The 18828-nt window shown below is 34.0% G+C and overlaps 1 protein-coding gene across 5 annotated transcripts in view; it reads left to right on the top strand.

Moving 5' to 3' along the window:
• LOC150100308 (CUGBP Elav-like family member 4) overlaps positions 1-18828 on the top strand; it is an 865263-nt gene that overhangs the window by 261668 nt on the left and 584767 nt on the right. The gene's annotated exons all lie outside the window — the stretch shown is intronic.

Genomic DNA, 18828 nt, shown 5'->3' with positions numbered 1-18828 from the left:
AAATCATTTCATAAGCTTAATTCATTTTCGTAGTTATTCAAGTTTATTGTGGCGACCTATACTCTGGGCAGATAGGTAGCTTCTATGAAAAGCGAATGATGGATCACTCGCAGTACTACTCTGTAAACTTTACAACAGACTTTTAAGGAAGTAACCGATATAGTAAAGTTGTATTCCTTTACTGTAATTCATTATTGTTTAATTTAAACAGAAATGGTGATATGGATGCCAAATAGAATCATCGTTTTGCATACAGTTAACAGTCGCCGTGGCATCACGATGTTAGCACAATTATCGTTTCTTCATGATATTCACTGAAGAATATCACTAGCTTATCGAAACTTACGATGTAGACATTATGCATTTAGAGAAGAAAGCCTGTAAGTTGTAATAAAGATATTTAGACATGTGATCACGAGCAATGCATTCATGTCAAAATATTGTAAGTTTTAAACGATGAGAAACACAGCAAAACTTAAACAGAATTTGTGAATTCACTTTTTTTTTAGTCAGTTATAAGCGTAGAATAAAACTTTCTCTCCCAAAAGTTCTTTTCAACCGAAAAGAACATATCAAAAATTAAAATTTGGTTGTATTAAAAAAAAAAAAGTGTTATGTCGTTCAGTTTCTGTCAGAAATCTTCGAATACTCTGATATCATTTAATTATCAATATGTCACCGAATATTCCATATTATATTCAAAGACAATACAGCTTGAACTTGGGTCAGGATCTCGAAAAGGATATGAAGAGCCTGTATAAACGCTTTTCATCTGAAGAACTTTAATACACTGATTTGATTAAAATAAAAAAAAAATTAGGGTTCGGAATTTTCGAATTACGGAAGAAGCACCTAACTATGAGACCAGGATGAAAAACCTTGCCGCTCCCATATGAGAGATCCTGGTATCCCTTTTAGGACCCAAATAACCTTTTATATGAATACTTTGTATAAAAGAAAGTTGTTCCATCGCACAAAACAGACATTAGCGGCCAGAAAACACACGCTGTTAATTTACATACATAATACACTGGTCTGATATCCTTAGGTGCTTCTTCCGTAATTCTAAACAACAACAATATCCATATGAGAAATACTATCCAGAAATTACAAAATTCCTAAAAGGTCTCATGGAACGGGTGCTGTAAAGTACAGCACAAGTTTATTCCTCATCTGACTGATTTCGAATATCGTTTAGGACGCGAGGAACCTCTTTAAAGGGTTTTCAAAATAAGCTGGTCTCGATATGCATGGTGCACGGCTTTTCCTGGAATTTGGATTTTTACTCTTGGAGAACAAATATATTTACGTCGGAGAACACAATTATTAGCAATGATATAATTGCCTCATGGCCTTAGTTTGCTTCTGAGTGGTCCTAAACAGTGTTGACGACTACGAGAATCGATGATCCGAAGGACGCACATATCCCATCTTCAGTTTATACATGAAATCTACCGAGCCTTTAGAACCTTTCTTTCCAGTAAAACTAAGCTGTTTCTGGGAAGAATAAAATTGAGAAAAATTAATTAGCTGTTTATTAATCTGGTTGGCATACAATTGGAACAATTTTGCTTTGTTTACCACTAAATTTTCAATTTTTTTGAATGATTTGCAAGACTGCATGAAATATTCTGTTATGAGGTATTGTAGTGCTGTAGGAGAACTAATAGTTTCCTCTTTAGTGTTCCACTATGTATAATATCAACACCGCACCTACTTGTAAAATGCTTGTGGCCACAAATTTAATTAGCGAATGTTTTATTTACATATTAATGTCTAATTAAGTTCGTCTGGCTATTACTGCGCATTCTTTATTGCCGCTGCTATTATGCAATTAGCATCTTTATTACTATCTGGAAATTGTTTTCTCATTTATCTGATAACTGAGATTATATTTTTCATTGAAAAGTCACCGCGATAGCTGGAAATCTAAGGCCATGCTTCCAAATAAGTTAATAAATACAACGAATTGTTCCGAATTAAGTGCATTATTATTGATATGGTGGGAATTTATGTCTTAATCTATGCTGGAATAGAAATAGATGAAAAATGGATTTTACTATTTCAATTAGATTTTTCATCTCTGTGGTATATTCCTGAGACAAAGAGTGTTTAAAAATCATTGTAATACGATGGGATTTATTCTGCTTCTAGAAGTATTTCACAATAATGCGGTTTATGCTTATTGTCTCGGAAGACATGACAGTAATGCAATATACTTCCATAATCTCTTTGACGTACTGTTCTAATTGTTATTCATTGCATATAATAGGGATGACATAAAACAGACTACTTCGGAGCGTCTGGTTCTTTCAGACTGTCTGGTAATTGCTACGCCTCTGCAATTTCGCAATGCATTGTTTGCATTTCGAAATATTATTTGAGAGATTTATATACTTGATGCTCTTTCAGAAACGAAAATCTTATTCAGTAGAATATAGATTCTTTCAGCAATCATTTTTTCCTCAAAACTGGAAGATTTTCTCCAAATCTTAACTGAATTCTTAAGGCAACATTTAATTGAAGGGTCAAGTGAATGAAGGTGCTGACTCAAATTTAAAAAAAAGAAAAAAAAAAGAAAAAAAAAGATTCTTGCATGGAAGAATGTGTTAAATGAAAGTGTATCTTCGCACCTCTTTTTTTCCGCATTCATACATATGTTCTTTACAGGACTTATAAATAAATAAACTAAACTGCAATCCCAGAGAAAATGCAAGTAGTTACCTCTTCATTACTCAGATATCTTCATTATTCAAAAATGATATGGTGTAACTTAACAAATTCATTCAGTTGGCCCTTCAATTAATAGTTTAGCTGCTAGTTAGGATGTCCCATTTCTGAATTAAAGAAAAAAAAGTAAAATAAAACAAAAATTCATTCCATCGCATTGAGTGAATAAAATTATTCATTTGTCAACCGAGGAAGTTTGTTGACGCTGTTTAATGCAGTTAGATTATATATGTGTTATTAACAGCATTTAAAATAAAGTAACGAATGATAATACTCTCCAACATTTGGGCATAGCCGACTCCAGCCAGGTATTGTACTATATTCCATATTAGAATTTTTCTTTTCCGTATCAGGAGCAAACATAATGCAGATTTTTACTTATATAGGTAATTATAATACTGGTACATTTCTACAGTACTATATGATTAATTGTGCACTGCTACTTGATAATAAGCATGTTTTACTACTTGACTTTGACTTCGAATTGATCCTTTGCAGATAAAGATGCAATTCGAAATGCAAGTACTTCTGACTCCAAAATATGCTAAACCGACAACAGGAACTTTGCCTTTGTAGCGCAATTGGAAGCATGACGCATGCTCTCTTCTGATTCAAAACACCTGTGTTCGATTTTTGTAATGACGCGAAGAATGTGGACTTTTTCAATTGATGATGAGTTAGCCATTCTCATACAGCATCACAGTATTTTTTAGAGTTGTACCAAGAGGGTCTTAAACATTTCAGTAGGACGGTGTCCATCGACTATAGTCGATAGACGGTGGGAATTTGGTTTTGAAGACCTGCATCGATAGACTGGATTGATATGAGACGCTAATCATAACCCATTCATTGGTGTGATGAGTTAGAGAGGTAGAGGAGAAATCCTTTGTGAAGGTTGTCTTCACTAACTGCCTTCAAATCTATTAGCAGAACATTTCCACTGCAGTATCGGTTTGTTCCATAGACTATGCACAATGATAACAGAATCTATCTTATGTATGCCATGTATCAGATTTTCAGATATGAAAGTCAAATTTTCAAGACTTTTTTTTTTTTTTAAATCTTATTCTGCCCACGACCTATTATACATTTATTATCGTGGGATGGTGTTGCAAATCCGGAGCCTCGGACGACGAAATCATTCATCTACTACTAAGGCATTCAGAAATATCTGTGTTTGCAGTGGGATTCGAAACGATAACCTATAGGTTAGATAATACCCACTACCGAGGTTAAATTACCTCGGTAATGGTGGCTTTTCAGTGTTTCATTGTTGTAATAGTATTGTTCTGAGATTTTTGGAAGCTATATGCTTCTCTAACGTATGCTTGATGTAGTATCACTCCCCCCCCAAAAAAAAAAAAAAAAAACGGAGAGGGCGGGCTGGAGACATAGATTTCCTTGATCAGCTTAGTTTGCCTTTCTTGGTTAAAATGTTGATATTTTATCCTTCTTCATTAAATACGTTATTAAATCCTAATGCTGCATCATATTATATTTTTTCAGCAATCAGTTCAGTTTAGCAAAGCATTATTTTATTGCAGGAGAAGATACAGAGTTGTCTAGGGTTTGGATAAAATGACCAAAATCTTATACCATTGGCCGAGACATTAGTGAATTCTACTCTTTCTTAAATGAGATTGCTTTGTAGTTTCAAAATAAATAAATAGATAATGCTATAAAATAATAATGGTCATAATCATAACTGACACAGTTGGTAAATAGATCAATGTGTTACATCCATGAAACTTCGAGCAGAATAATACCACACTGTGAAAAGGTTTTTTCTTTTGCTGTATTGAAATCTCAGGGAAAAAAAGTTAGACATTTATGGGGGAATTATTTTATTTGGATTATATTAACAGCGTAACAGAATTTTTACTCTCGAATGTTGTGTATTTTGCTTGCGGACTTCGAACTCTGGTGCAGTATGAACTGAATCTTCTCGATTCTAGTGGTTGTAGCGTTATGGTTACTGAAACCCTATCAAGGCCAGCTGCTTCTTTTGCTCCACTCTGTGTGATGAGTCTCCCAGCCGTCTCGAGTGTCCCCCCCCCCCCCCGCTTCATCTGCATGCGGCCGTTTGCTTTCCATTTCCTTCGGACCTGTATTAACTTGTCAAACATACTGCGGTGCTGTCATAGTCAGATCCTTTGCCTCCTTGTATAGGGGATACCGAGTCACTTCCCTACGGCTGTTGCAGCATTGCCGTATCTATCAGTTATTTAAAGAATGAAGCAGGATGGTAGAGGAGGGGGAGTATTTTGTACATATGCCAGTCTACAGTATGCACTGGCAACCAGCATGAAATATGGCACAGCTACAGCTGTAGTATCAGAAAGGAAAGTAGTTTTAGTAAGAAGATGGAATAAAAAAAAATAAAAAGTCGCAGTTTGTGAAATCGAAGTCACTAGCTGTTTTGACAGCTTTTGTTGTGAGCAGATACTACTTATAAAACATCTTGTATCCATTGCTAACGTAGGACATTGATAACTAGTTTGCTAGTTTGGACTTGAAAATTTTAGAAATTCTCCAAGTCTAGCATTCTGTGATTGTTACTGTCAGTATTTCGTTTTCGCTTTTTTTTTTTTTTTGTCCGAACTAAAATATTTAAAATCAAAAGTTTTATTATACGTGTTATCACTGTACTACTTAAAACATTTTAGAGTATTAAACGGACATTGAAAAGCAGAATTCTTCAAGTCTGAACTTGAAGAATTCTGCTGGGCATGCACGAAAAAGTAGATGGTCGTCAAAATAGTTTGTAACGTTGAGGAAACGGGAAGATCACTTTAGGAAAAACTGTTTTTTTTTTCCTGAGAGAAACATAATCGCATATTTTTATTATTATTATTATTAATCCAGTCGTTTGTTTACGCGTGTACAAATGTGTATAAACATTTGTTTTTAATAATTAGTTTTTAAGTCTAATTGAAAACTAAACCCGACATATTGTTTCGTGGGATAATGTTAGGATAAAAAAGTGACTTCTTATTGATTTATTAATTATTGAGGAGTTGGCGATTTCATAGAAGTTTAAAATATATGAATAATAAAAATGGAATTGTTTTTATAATTACCTTTTGGTGAAATTGAATGGCTTCAATTTTACTTCCGTTTACGTTGCTCTTCCTCATTCCTATATATAAAAAAAGACATTTATTATTATTATTATTATTATTATTATTTTGAGTTTGAAGAATGAGTGAGGATGCTTTTTAAAATAGCATTATTCTTCCATAATATACTTTTTTTTTTCTTATCACTGAATCTACCAATTTATCAATAAGAAAGTTATCAATTTTATTATATCATTTTATTATCAATAATAGTACTGCATAATTAAGCTTCTATTATTAGTATCTTTGCACAACCATTTTCTTTCAATTTAATTTCTTATTTGCTATGTCTCCAGTATTATCAGTTCTTACATTTTGCTCTCTTTTTGGTTATTCTCAAAGAAAAAAGGAATGAAGCATTTCAGGACATGTCGGGGGGGGGGGGGTTCCATATCGGTAAGAAAACTACTATGTCCCAATGACTAAAAGATGCATATTGTGGGAAAAAAAGCATGGTTTCAATAGTATATTATTATATGCTTGATATGTATACTTTCTTAATTCAATGAAATGATAAAAGTTTTTTCATTTTTTTATATTCCTTCAGAATGGGAAAAAGCGGTGATTTAATTCTTGGTTTCCCAGCTTTGATGACGAGAAGTACCCAAAGTATTTGATACACCTTTATCTTAACAGCCGAGCACGAGATCTAATAAACTTAAAACATCATTCTCATGCCAGACATTTTAAAACTGAAGATGGACTAGATGAATTTTTGAAAGAGAAAATGGAGTTTCCTGCTCGGACCTATCATACCTCCTTGGAGATCTCCCAGCATTATCATATAAGAATAGCAACTAACAGACATTGCACACCGGTCTTTTGCTTTGCTTGACCAATTGAATCCTACTTTGCCCATCTAGTATTCGAAGAACCTTTATATCGACGTGTCAACTGAAGGTGAATTAACTGGTATCATGTGAATAACTTATTTCGGAAAACAGGCCTACTGGCCACAGAAACACTTGGTATTGGACATGATATACTCGTACCATGTCTAACTGTTGCTGCAACTTGTCCGATCGAAGCTACAACAGAAATGACTCGACAATACGTGTCAAATTTCCTTAAATTCCAACTAGCCAATTCGGAATTCTTGATTTCAGTGCGAATCATTTTAACAATAAAAAAAATTGAACTAAGTGGGCGTCATTTTGTGTGCGTCATTCCTACCTAAATCCTGAATTTTATTAAATTTCATCCGGTCAGAGCGGAGTTATTGCAATATTTACGAAACGCAGCAGCTTTTATTATTTTCTGCTGTCATGTTTTTGTTATATTGATTTTGCTGTATTTATATTTAGCTGATATTATGCTTGTTATGTTTATTTATTAAAAGAAATGCCTGTCCTATTAGGTTATTATGGATGTTTTATCTGATTGCACGAAACGTTCCAATGTACTGTTGCGTAATTTATGTCATCTAGGTATAATAAAATGAATGGCGAGGCGACTTTTTCTCTTTCCATTTGCAGATGGTGCTGCATTCGCTAGCCTAGCAAAATTGGATCTCCTAAGAAAAAGACCATTCCTTTGGCTTTGTGTGAAGAGATAAGTCAAGGAACGTGTTTACCTTCCATGATTATTAAAATCTTTAATGAACGCATTTTAGCTATTACGTAGTACCTGATAGTAGTTGGAATATACCGGACATTTGCCTTGTCAGTAGATCTGCATATGAAATCCTTTTAACTTGGCAGCACTGAAATTTTTAGCACGGACAAGTACTTGTACTTGTCCCTGCTAAAATGACTTCGGTTATTTATTAGCAAAATTAGCTTTAAAGATATAAATATTTCTTGCAATCATCTAGTTCTTTATGAAGCATCTTTTATATATATCTTATGTCTTTTTTTTTTTTTTTGAGTGCACATCTCAAATATTCTGTTTAATGTGCTGCTACGATATTGACTCTTAGTTCCAGCCATCGCCTTCCATACTCTCTGCTGTCTATAGAGTTCTAAATGAACATTCATCGTTTAGTTCTCTTTCTTGACACCTTTATCAAAATCTTGAATTTTATTTAGTTCACTAGAAATTTTGGCCCATTCACTAAGGCTAACAATTACATTACTAGTGTCCTTCGAGATGTTTCGCCGCTATCTCTACTGTTGCGAGGAAGAGTGGTGGAAAAAAAAAATAAATAAATAAAAATAAAAAAAAAACAGCATTAAACGATTCTTTGTCCTATGTATTTTTTCTCTCTCCCCGCGAGATATCTATAATACGATAAACACACACACATTTTATACATCTCAGTCACAATTCATCTTGGCTAATGATTTCGCTTTGTGACCACCTTCATGAGTTGGTTCTTTTATTCATTCTTGGATCTAATATAACTAACTGAATTTTGAAATTTTCTTGACCAGTTATCCATGTTTTGAAACTGAAATTTACTATTAACAAGTAGAAAGAATGCAATTGAGTTAATTCCGTCACAATCTTAGTTACATCGTCTTTAATGTGTATACCGGGTTTAACTTCAGATATTAATTTCGCAAATTTGAATGGAACCCTCCAAAACATCCTTTTCACAAGTTCACTTCTGATCGTGTAGACTTAAGAAAGATAATCTTTTAGAGAAAGCACAAAAGAAAATAGCAGGGATATATTATAATAATGTGAACTATTCTCGGTAATAATAAACTGGGCTATAAATGTCTAAAATTAACATCTAATATTCTTATTGTAAGTACTATAGAATACTATTACGTCATTTTCTGATTATAGTCACACATCACCTGCTGGTTATTTTCTACATATTTACTTCAATCCTTCTGTCTCTTCTCGGAATTCATTGCCCCATATTACTATAAGTTATGCCAAGCTTAGCAGATCTAAATCAGAACGATAGTACTGACGTGCTGTCGGTTATTGGCAGTTTTTTTAAGCATGAAGATTCGCATTCAGACAGTTTGCAAATTTTCGACTGATATTTTCATATTAAGTACTTCAGTTATAAAGATCTTAACTATCTCATTTTAACTAAACGCGCTACACTAAAATCCCCAGGTAATCACATTAGTGATAAGACAGTTTATAAATGAACCCAGAAAACTTAAGTGCGCTGTCATTCGTGACTATTATTGATTGAGAATTCACATGAGATTATATGATGCCAAGAGTAATCGTACATTTTTTTTTCCATATAAATTCTTTAAATGATAATTCTTCAACAAATGTGAATCACAGTGTGTGAGAAATTTTTTGTACTTATGTTTGTTGTTGTTAAGTTCTGTTTCGCATTTATTTAGTTCTGCATATCCACAAAATTTATGATACGTTTTCATGCTATCTCACTTCGATTATTCCACTTCCTATTTCAATGTAAATTAACAAATCGCTGCCAATTCCTCTTTGCATATGTGCTGTGCAAATTAAGTAAATCGTTTCATGAATACACTTAATTCGCGTTATTAATAGAGCCAGTCAAATTAATCGGATGGCCTGAACTTTCAGTTAATACAGCAGTTAATCATCTTCACGAATCCGTTCCTTATTATTTTTAGGAAATAAAACAAGCAGCAAGGTTCGGTATAACTGAAGTATACCATTTGTTTGGCGGCAATTTAGGCGTTTTGTCTTCATAAACTTTAAAAGAGAATGGTTCCAGTATAATTATGGCGATTATTATTCTCGGATTTTAGTTGTATAATTATGGCGATCATTACTATTCTCGGATTTTAGTTGTATCTGATACGATTTTTCTTTTTTTAAACTGTTTAGGTAAGCGATTCTGCCAGATATACAACACAGATCAGAAGTTAAGGGGATAAAAATCCCTTACTGTTTTTCAGCCAGTAAGCGAAACTAAGATCGAAAACTACGATCTGTAACGTTTCATGCCGACGAACTGTCAGCGTATCCAAGCGTAAGTGACCACTTGGTAGTGCCACACCACGGCAACTCGTTGCAAAGGTGGAGCAAGCTCCCTCACTGTTCTTGGAGACCTCAAAAAAGGTTGAAACCGGTCTGGGTAGTGACCTCTCCTCATAATGTAAAACAGTACTACATCTCTTAAGAGCTGTGTGTTTTACATTATGAGAAAATATCAAGAACAGTGAGGGACTTGCTCCACCTTTGCAACGAGTTGCCGTGGTGTGGCACTACCAAGTGGTCACTTACGCTTGGATACGCTGACAGTTCGTCGGCATGAAACGTTACAGATCGTAGTTTTCGATCTTAATTTCGCTTACTGGCTGAAAAACAATAAGGGATTTTTATCCCCTTAACTTATATCAACCTCGCCAGAAAAAAATAGCCGTTTGGCTTTTCATCACAGATCAGAAGAGTTGTATATTTTGAAAATTGCGATTTTTGGATATGATTTATGAAATTCGTAGTTATATGTTTATATATGCCGAAATTCATGAAAATTTCATGAAATAGAAAATATTTATTGAGTGAAATATATCTGAATCACTTATATATATATATATATATATATATATATATATATATATATATATATATATATATATATATATATATATATATATAAGTGATTCAGACGCGTGAAAGGTTGTAAACCAATAGTACAGTAACTAAACAAACGCACAGTAATAGGTTTTAATAAGTAAATATTTCATCCTAAAACTTATTAATAATGACCACGGTATTAAAACATTACTGTGGTTATTACGTGTGTTTGTTTAGTCGTGAATTCTCCACATGTTTCATTGTACAGTATAGTACATTAGTAACATGGGTGAATTGAGTTATTTTATTTTAAACTGGAGACTCGTGCCCTAAATACCAACGATCGGACATTCGCTAAGGCGACATCACACAGGGCGGTAACAAAATCCCCCCCCCCCCCTCCTCCCAATCGAAAGACACATTCACAAACATCCGTGGCTCAAGGCAAGCTTCAAACCCCCTCGGTCTTTTGTTGGGAGAGCCGGTGCACTCACATTCACGTGCCATCTCCTATCTAAGAGATTGACTGCCATTATTTGATTCATGGTTAACTACAGACGTTATGACATGTAGTGAGGACCCTGTCTCTTCCACATATTGTCGCAAGTATTCATGACTGTAAATCCGTGTGTGTGTTCACGGGACCGGTTTGCCTGTTATGGGGGGGAAAAACCGAGTCTCCGGGTAAACCCTCCCCCCCCCGCATATCCGTATGAGGCCGGGTAACTCAACTTTAGTCGAAAGAGACCAGATAAAGGTTCCTTACGTCGTGGACGAGAATCGAATCCAGGTCTTTCACCAAAAGGCTGCGTCCATACTGACTGAACAACGGAGGCTCGCCGGTACACTATTTACTGAGAAAACCATGTCAAAATTGCTGAAATCATTTACTGCACTGAAAAGTGCAGTAAATATACTTTCATCTTTTACTATTAAATTTCTTTCGATAAGTATCCTACAAAGAGTAACAAACTCTCTGGATACTCAGCAAAATTTTATGATCTCTGTGTTGCTTTCAGCATTGCTGGAGTTCCTGTCATTTTAATTAATATATTATAAGAGTATTTTTTTTTTATGCTCTTGACATTTTAAGACTACAGATTAGTAGTATGATATTTTCCATTCTGTATGTTCAATCATGGAATTAACTCTTATCGCAGTCATTCAATGAATGATTATGCACGCATAATCACTCATTGAATGTCAAACTATTACCTGAATTAATTAATACGACTGGAAAAAAGGTTATTTTGTTGAATTATGGCAGTAGGCATGATATTCAGCATTAAATATATAAGAAAAGTATTGCAGTTGCTTATAAAATGTGCGTTTCATAATCGCATAATGATACCATTTATTATTATAAGGATTTGAATCTTAAGCCGTTTATTGTATGCGTAATATATTATTTGTTTGATTTGCTTAATTGTGGCTTTAAAATAGCCCGGTTGGAATGATTCGACAGATTTTAGGTGATTCTGTATATCAAATTTCATTAAATTGCATCAAGCCATAGAAGAATTATCGTCTTCATTTCAATTTTTTTTTCTCAATAAAAACGATCCATTTATAGAGATGAGAGAATGGTTACTTATCAAAATTGCATTGTCAACAAATGCGGAATTATAAACACCGGGCGATGAAATGCATCTCCCACCTAAAGCACCCATGCCCACGGCAGGATTCGAATCCGCAACCTGTTGGTTGGAGAGCGTGTACGCTTACCACTTGGCCAACCAGAATGTAATATACCCCCCGCCCCCGTGTGGTTTTTGTGCACCGCGCCAACCAGGAAAATAATTTAGGCCAAAACCACTAGGTAGCCAGTTTACTCTTACGTATGCCTCTCTTCAACGAAGTTTCTAGAAAGCAGCCAGATTTCTCATAACGAAGACTTGTTTGCCTGACTACACAGCGTCTACTACCGATATACTGTGGGTCTGAACTCCAGTGGTAGGTGTTTATGAATGACTTTTAGACATTCACAGTAGCAGATGATTTTTATCTCTCAGTGTGAGAATCCCAAATTAGCCCACCCAAAGTGGTAAAACGATATTAAAAAAAAAAAAAAAAAAAAAATACAGAGTACGAAATGATCATACTGTGTATTTTTATCCCTTTTCTCTGTAATAACAATCTGGAATAACAAGGAATTACTCAGTAACTTGTTATAAGTAGCATGATTATTACTTTTTTTTTATTCAGATATCGTGCTTTATTAATTCAGCTATTAAGGTTGCATATTTTATTTTAGCATGACTGCTGTTTATATTAAGTGTAGCTTTCAGTTTAAATTCCGATTTTTTTTCAGTAATGAAGATGGAAATCGGACAAATTGAGCTAAGAGAATAATTAGATTTTGCCTCTACGTATTACTCATTGTGAACAATAAGGTATTTAAAGCCTGTCATTTTGTCGCATTTCAAGCATTATTATTGCTTATCTGCAAAATAAAGTTCTCAAGAAGAGAGAGAGACAGAGAGAACGTGTGTGGGAGGGGGATCCAGCGATCACAGAGTATCGTGCATACATGCAGAAACGGATCGTTATTACCAAAATACACATATTCTCTAGGTTCCGGCTGACAGCGAAGCTGATCAATATGATATTAATCTAGCACCTTAGTAGTGACTAGTGAGACCATTTGATGCTTGCATACCTGTACGTGTATTCAGTTGGTAGTTTGTGCTGTCATATTCTCATATCATTTCGGAGATATGATTTAACATAAATCGAGGGAATTGACCGGATGTGGTCACATTCCTATGAGTTAAATTTCTTTTCTCACATGCAAATTTTAATCTAGTTTACAGTATTTTTGAAACTTCCCTGCATATCAAAGAATTGCTTTTCGTGCCTGAATTATTTTTTTGAATAGTAAGGTAGAATTTATGATCCTTGTTGTTTTGTAGTGAAAATAGTTTTATCTTTAGGTTACTTCACTTATTGCTGTTACCTGTTTACATTAATATGGAAGTTCTATTGTTCGATGTGCAGTTGCCCATTAAAAGGTTTTATTTCTAAACATAAACATCATATTACATTTCTCCATCATAATCTGATGATTAATTATATAGCTAGCGTTATGTTTTGTTGTCACTGTCTAACTACTTATATCAATCGCTTCCATAACGCAGAAACGAGGACATTGCAGCGTTTACCTTTCAGTTGCCTTCATAGGTTTAATTGCTTTTGCTTCGGCCATAATTTCAATGAAATTAAACCGAGTCGGTTGGTAAGGAAGATCTGATTCGAATCCCGACAAGTACGTTTCATTAAGTTCCTTTTGTTTTAGTCGTCCGGAGACCAACTAACTGGCCTTCAACTTTTCAGTTGAAAGCGAGTCGGTCGGTTACATTGGATTTTTCTCCCTCAACACAAGCAAATCGGCAAAAATAAATAGGTAATTACTAAACATAAGTCTAACTGGTCTTCATACTTGTATTGCTACACCCTTAATTATTTATACATTTATATATATTTTATTTATATAGTGTCTTTTTTTAGAAGTGATTTCGCACCTCGTAACAAAATATAACAGACTGCACCATGATATCCATTCCTTTATTTCATATTTATATATGCACTTTCTAGGTTAGAGAACCGACAGAAAAGAATGCTTAGTCGCTTCCTCTGGTTCTAGAAAGCTGTAATTTTTCTTTTGGCTTCGTTAGTAGGAAAATTCTATTTTAAAATATGAAAATTTTTTAATGTAAGTAATCCAAAAAAATTCGAATTTTCCAAAAATGTGTTTCTTGCTTGTTACTCTAAAATGGTTCTTTTAACTGTATCTTATTACCGCCTTTCTGCCATCATATCCTTAATAGATCTGGAAGAAAACACAGCTAATGAACCCTCAAGCTCAACTTATTCGGCAACTCACTATTAGCATATACAGGGTGGCCCATAAGTCACGAAAGGGTTTAAACATTTAATAACTTTTTATGTATTAATTATTTTTATTCTTTTTGTTATAATGAAATACAGAAGCTGGAGATTTTTTTTTATTAGTTATGAAAAGTCACATCACGTAAATGTCTTCCATTTTCGGCTTCACAAAGATGGACCCTTTCTACGGCATACTCCACGACAGGTGTTAATGTTTCTGGCTGCAGCGCCCTAATTTCTGCACGAATGTTTTCCTGTGATGTTACCTGAAGGTATAAGGTATATGTAAACAAGCCCAGACAATCCAACAGCTGAAGGAGAATATTCGTGCAGAAATTAGAACGCTGCAGCCAGAATCATTAACAGCTGTTATGGAAAGGGCCCGTCCCGTCTTTGTGAAGCCGAAAATGGAAGGTATTTTATGTGATGTTGTTTTTAATAACTAATAAAAAATCTCCAGGTTTTGTATTTCATTATAACAAAAAAAGAAAAAATTAATAAATGAAAAAGTTATTAAAATTTTAAACCTCTTCCGAACTTATGGAGCACCCCGCAGTTAGATTGCTGCGATTGGTACGAAAACTTGAGATAATCCGATTTATTGCAAAGTGACTTCGATCAGTTGGATGACAATCATCTTTGTTCAGCATAATATTGCACTCCGTAATTTCGAATGATTCTTATAATTGTTTATAATTTAGGCTTTAAAAGTCAAATTTAAACTATAATTAAAATTAATAGCGAAAATTTAGTATAAAGATGCAAGATATACCAAATTCATTCAAATACTGTTCAGTCATATCAGAGCGAATTCCCACACCCTAAATCCTGTCCTGTGTAATGAGGATGACTGATGAATGAACGTTTTTTAATTGTCCATTAACTTTATAGGTTTAATTCTTTATTTCTTTTCCCATGTCTAGTTCGTGGTTACAAAGAACCTCGTCCAGTTTAATCCCCCCCCCCAAACTCCTTTAAAACATTTATTATATGACCTTGTTCGTGCTTTAAGAAAATATTTCACTTTATATATTTTTAAATCATGTGTAATATGCACACATGATTGTTTTATTAGTGCGTTATGCAGTAGTTATTAACATTGGTTTTATTAATTTTAAGTATTTCGGTGGATAATCGTATATTAAACCAATTCCTCTTTCATTTTTGTTTTTACATATAAAGCGACCGATATAGTTCATTCGAAACCTGATATAGCAATAGTGTGAGGATTATTGATTAACTTTGTTAGAGATAACTCAACTTCTATTTACGAAATATACACTCTTGAAGGTCACTGAACTTAATGGATTAGGATGCATCGTCGCTTATATAATTGTCTATTTAAATCTCGTAACATTTGTTTGTAGATTGAAATGAGTTGAATTCAAACATGTGTTGTACACGATAATATATATATAGTATAATAGCACTTAAATATGGAATCTAGCTCTTCATTCTTAATTTTCCCTATGTAAATCGTTAGTCAATTTCTTACCGCAGGAAGGATAGACGAAATTACATTAAATTGTGCAAGCGCTTTGCAGTAGTTATTAATACTAAATTGCTATTTTATTCGTAGATATATGAATTGATACCTTTCTATGCTATTGAAAGTGTGCTATACAGGCATTTATTTTTATGCAACAATCTTGCTTGAAAACCAGATTTATTAATTAATATTAATCGTAGAAGCACCTTTCTTAAAAGTTAATTTGATTTCCTTTAATAATGACACTCTAAATTTGTCAGTAGATATTTTGGAAATATTGCTTAGCTGTCTGTTATGTAAACAATTGTTTCAATCAACTTATATGCTTTGGAGCTTAAAGTAGAATGGCCTTTATAAAAGTACTGTAAAATATTCACGTCTTCCCATCGAGGAGATTCTGAAAAGATTTGTCTTCGAGATTATCCTCGTCGTGGCAGATATTCGACTTTTACCTAAGCCGGGCTGTTTGAATCAGAAGACAGAGGGTAGAAGAGTAGCCTTGCGACTTGACTGGTAATAAATCTTTATTCTAGGTAAGCGTGGTTTAGAAGCGGTTTTTCACATATTTCTAATACACATACGAAGTGTTTTCTATTCTCTGGAGTCCCATTGCTTGTTTCTCTAGCATCAGACACAGAAAACTCGTTGTAAAGATCCGTGCCCTACGTGCTCATAAAATTGTATTGCCTTACGTGTGCCACTTTATTTTCTAACTTTAAAGCGTATTTTTTAAAAGAGGAAAATAGAAGGTCGAGTAGATGAAGCATGTTATTTCGGATCTTATTAAAAAAAGTAGAAAAATAGTTACAGAATTATAAAAAAAAAAGAATCAAATCACGTTACTATTTCGCGTTTCAGTTTCCCGCAATCCAGATTATTTTTAATATATTGTCCGTTTTATTCGGATTACTTATTGCTGCGTTAATCCCATTTATCGCTACTATTCATTCTTTACTACCAAAGCCGATACCAGTAGAAAGTATGAGTAACGCAAAAGACGATTGACTTAAGGCCACATTGTATGCGTGTCACTTTGTTACTTTCATCCTTTCAGCTGTTTGACTAGATTTTGATCAAATTCTAATATGTGGTAGGGATTTCTAATCACCTTCTATTTTTATTGATGTTTTAATGATATTACTTTGATAAGATTGTAGTATGTGGTGGTGATTTTTAACCATCTCCTTAAGATTAGTTAAGATTTAGGTATGTAATACCTACCTAAATTTAGGTGTATACTACTTACGAGTATATAACGTTACCAGCCGAATGCAGTTTCCATTATTAATAATTGTTCCCCAAATCATATTGTGTACACAATATGATTTGCTATTACACAAGATTAGTCATATAAAAATAGCTTATTAATATAATGACCGCTTCATAGTGGATAGAAGACGAAATCCACCACGCTTTCTACCAGTGCTGCACCATCTCTCTTTCTGCTGATTACAGACCATTCATTAAATGCTTCGTTAGCAATTTTTTCCCCTTGTATAAAATTATGTCACGTCTATATTGAATTATTCAGTATAAGGTGTTTAATTGTAATTTATATTTAATTTACAATACATTTTATCGATGTGTTAATGATAATATCACTGACAAAAATCAGACCTGTAGTTGGCACCATACCCCCCCCCCCCCCTGCTAGAGAGCAAACATTGTACTCTTTCGTGCAAGCTTCAGTCCTCTGACAAAGTTAGTAATGGTTTCACATCGGCGATGAAAATCGTCTATTTTTACAACTTTGCCAAATTTATAAAAAAATCATGTGACATTGTTTCAGTAAGCTAAAACAGTATCATGCATATCTTCTTGAATAATAAGTGAATGTGAGAATTAGGACAGAGAAATAATGCTGAATTTAGTTTTGAGTATTTACAGTGGTTTTCTTTTTCTCTCTTATGTAATGCTCAAGTTGGCTGTTTATTTCTCTACCCACTGCAAAATGAGAATAGTACGCCGCACATTCTTCACTATCGCTGAACTTGGGTATTTTATGACAATTTAATAATTGATGTTGTGATGTAATTTGTACAATAACAGACCGTTCTTTTCAGTCTTCGAAATTGTAATACAGAATTATAATATGCAGAGCTTTGCCACGGTGTATTGTTATCGACGTAAAAGATTTTGATTTTACTACTTGAAGAATTTCCGTTTGCTTCACACATAACTGCTTCTACTATGTACTCCTAAGTTACTGCGTCTTGGATTTCAAAGAGTTTAACATTAGCCCACTTTCCTGATAAATATCTGTAAATTTCCCTCAAGAACAGACAAGAAATTTAAATAATATGATACTATAATATTATTTATTATTACCAACTCTACAACAGTTTCTTCCAAATTTGTTAACTGTCGGGTCTCTAATATTGTCATCTCTTTCATTTCGGTCTTCTAAGCTATTTCTAACTGCATTAATCTACCAAGATGTGGATCTTTTCCTATCATCATAGTATCAAAGACCTGATTTGCTAACCTTTTCTCTCTTACAAGGAAAAATCCTAAGCATTTTTGAGGCTGGAGTTAGATGGTCTCATATATTAAGTTTTGTTCTTGGGAGTTTACTCTTAATGTTAAACAGTGTGCGAAAGAACTGGTTGTTCTTGTGCTCTTTGTAATACTTCTTCTGGAAGGGGGGGGGGGGGTCCTGAAAGGAAGATATAAACCTGTGTCTGGCATTTGCGCAATCTTCATGAAAGTGAAGCCTGCCAAAGTAAAGTAAGCGGTGTACTCACACCCAAATGGCTCTCACTGTGCATATTACAATAGAACATCAAACGAAACATTCAGCATAAGAATACCATTTTGGATGATTAAAGTGTTGTTTTATGCTTCGTCATATTTTTTGACGTTCGCTGATTATTACTGCATCATATCTCTGTGTAGTATGCTGGAAATCAGATTGAGTAGTTGTCTGGACTGAGTTCAGGACAATCCGGAAACAATAACATTTATGTTATTGTTTCCGGATTCAAACTTTTCAGCTGAAGGTGAGTTGGTCGGTCTTATATGGAATTTGCAAGATTTTTTTTCCCTCTGCAAGTAGAAAAAAAAGGAATCTGTGAACACATCTGCAGATGTAATCCGGCTTCATTGAATGCCTCATTTAAGTTCCTAACCACCGAATTAGACCATCCTAGGATGAAGAAGAAATGATTGTTTCGTGCATTT

Source organism: Typopeltis vanoorti, chromosome 13, assembly GCF_054136105.1.
Source record: "Typopeltis vanoorti isolate ZY-2024b chromosome 13, IOZ_Tvanoo_1.0, whole genome shotgun sequence".
NCBI classification, from domain to species: Eukaryota; Metazoa; Arthropoda; class Arachnida; order Uropygi; family Thelyphonidae; genus Typopeltis; species Typopeltis vanoorti.
This window is presented reverse-complemented; position numbering and strand designations above follow the sequence as displayed.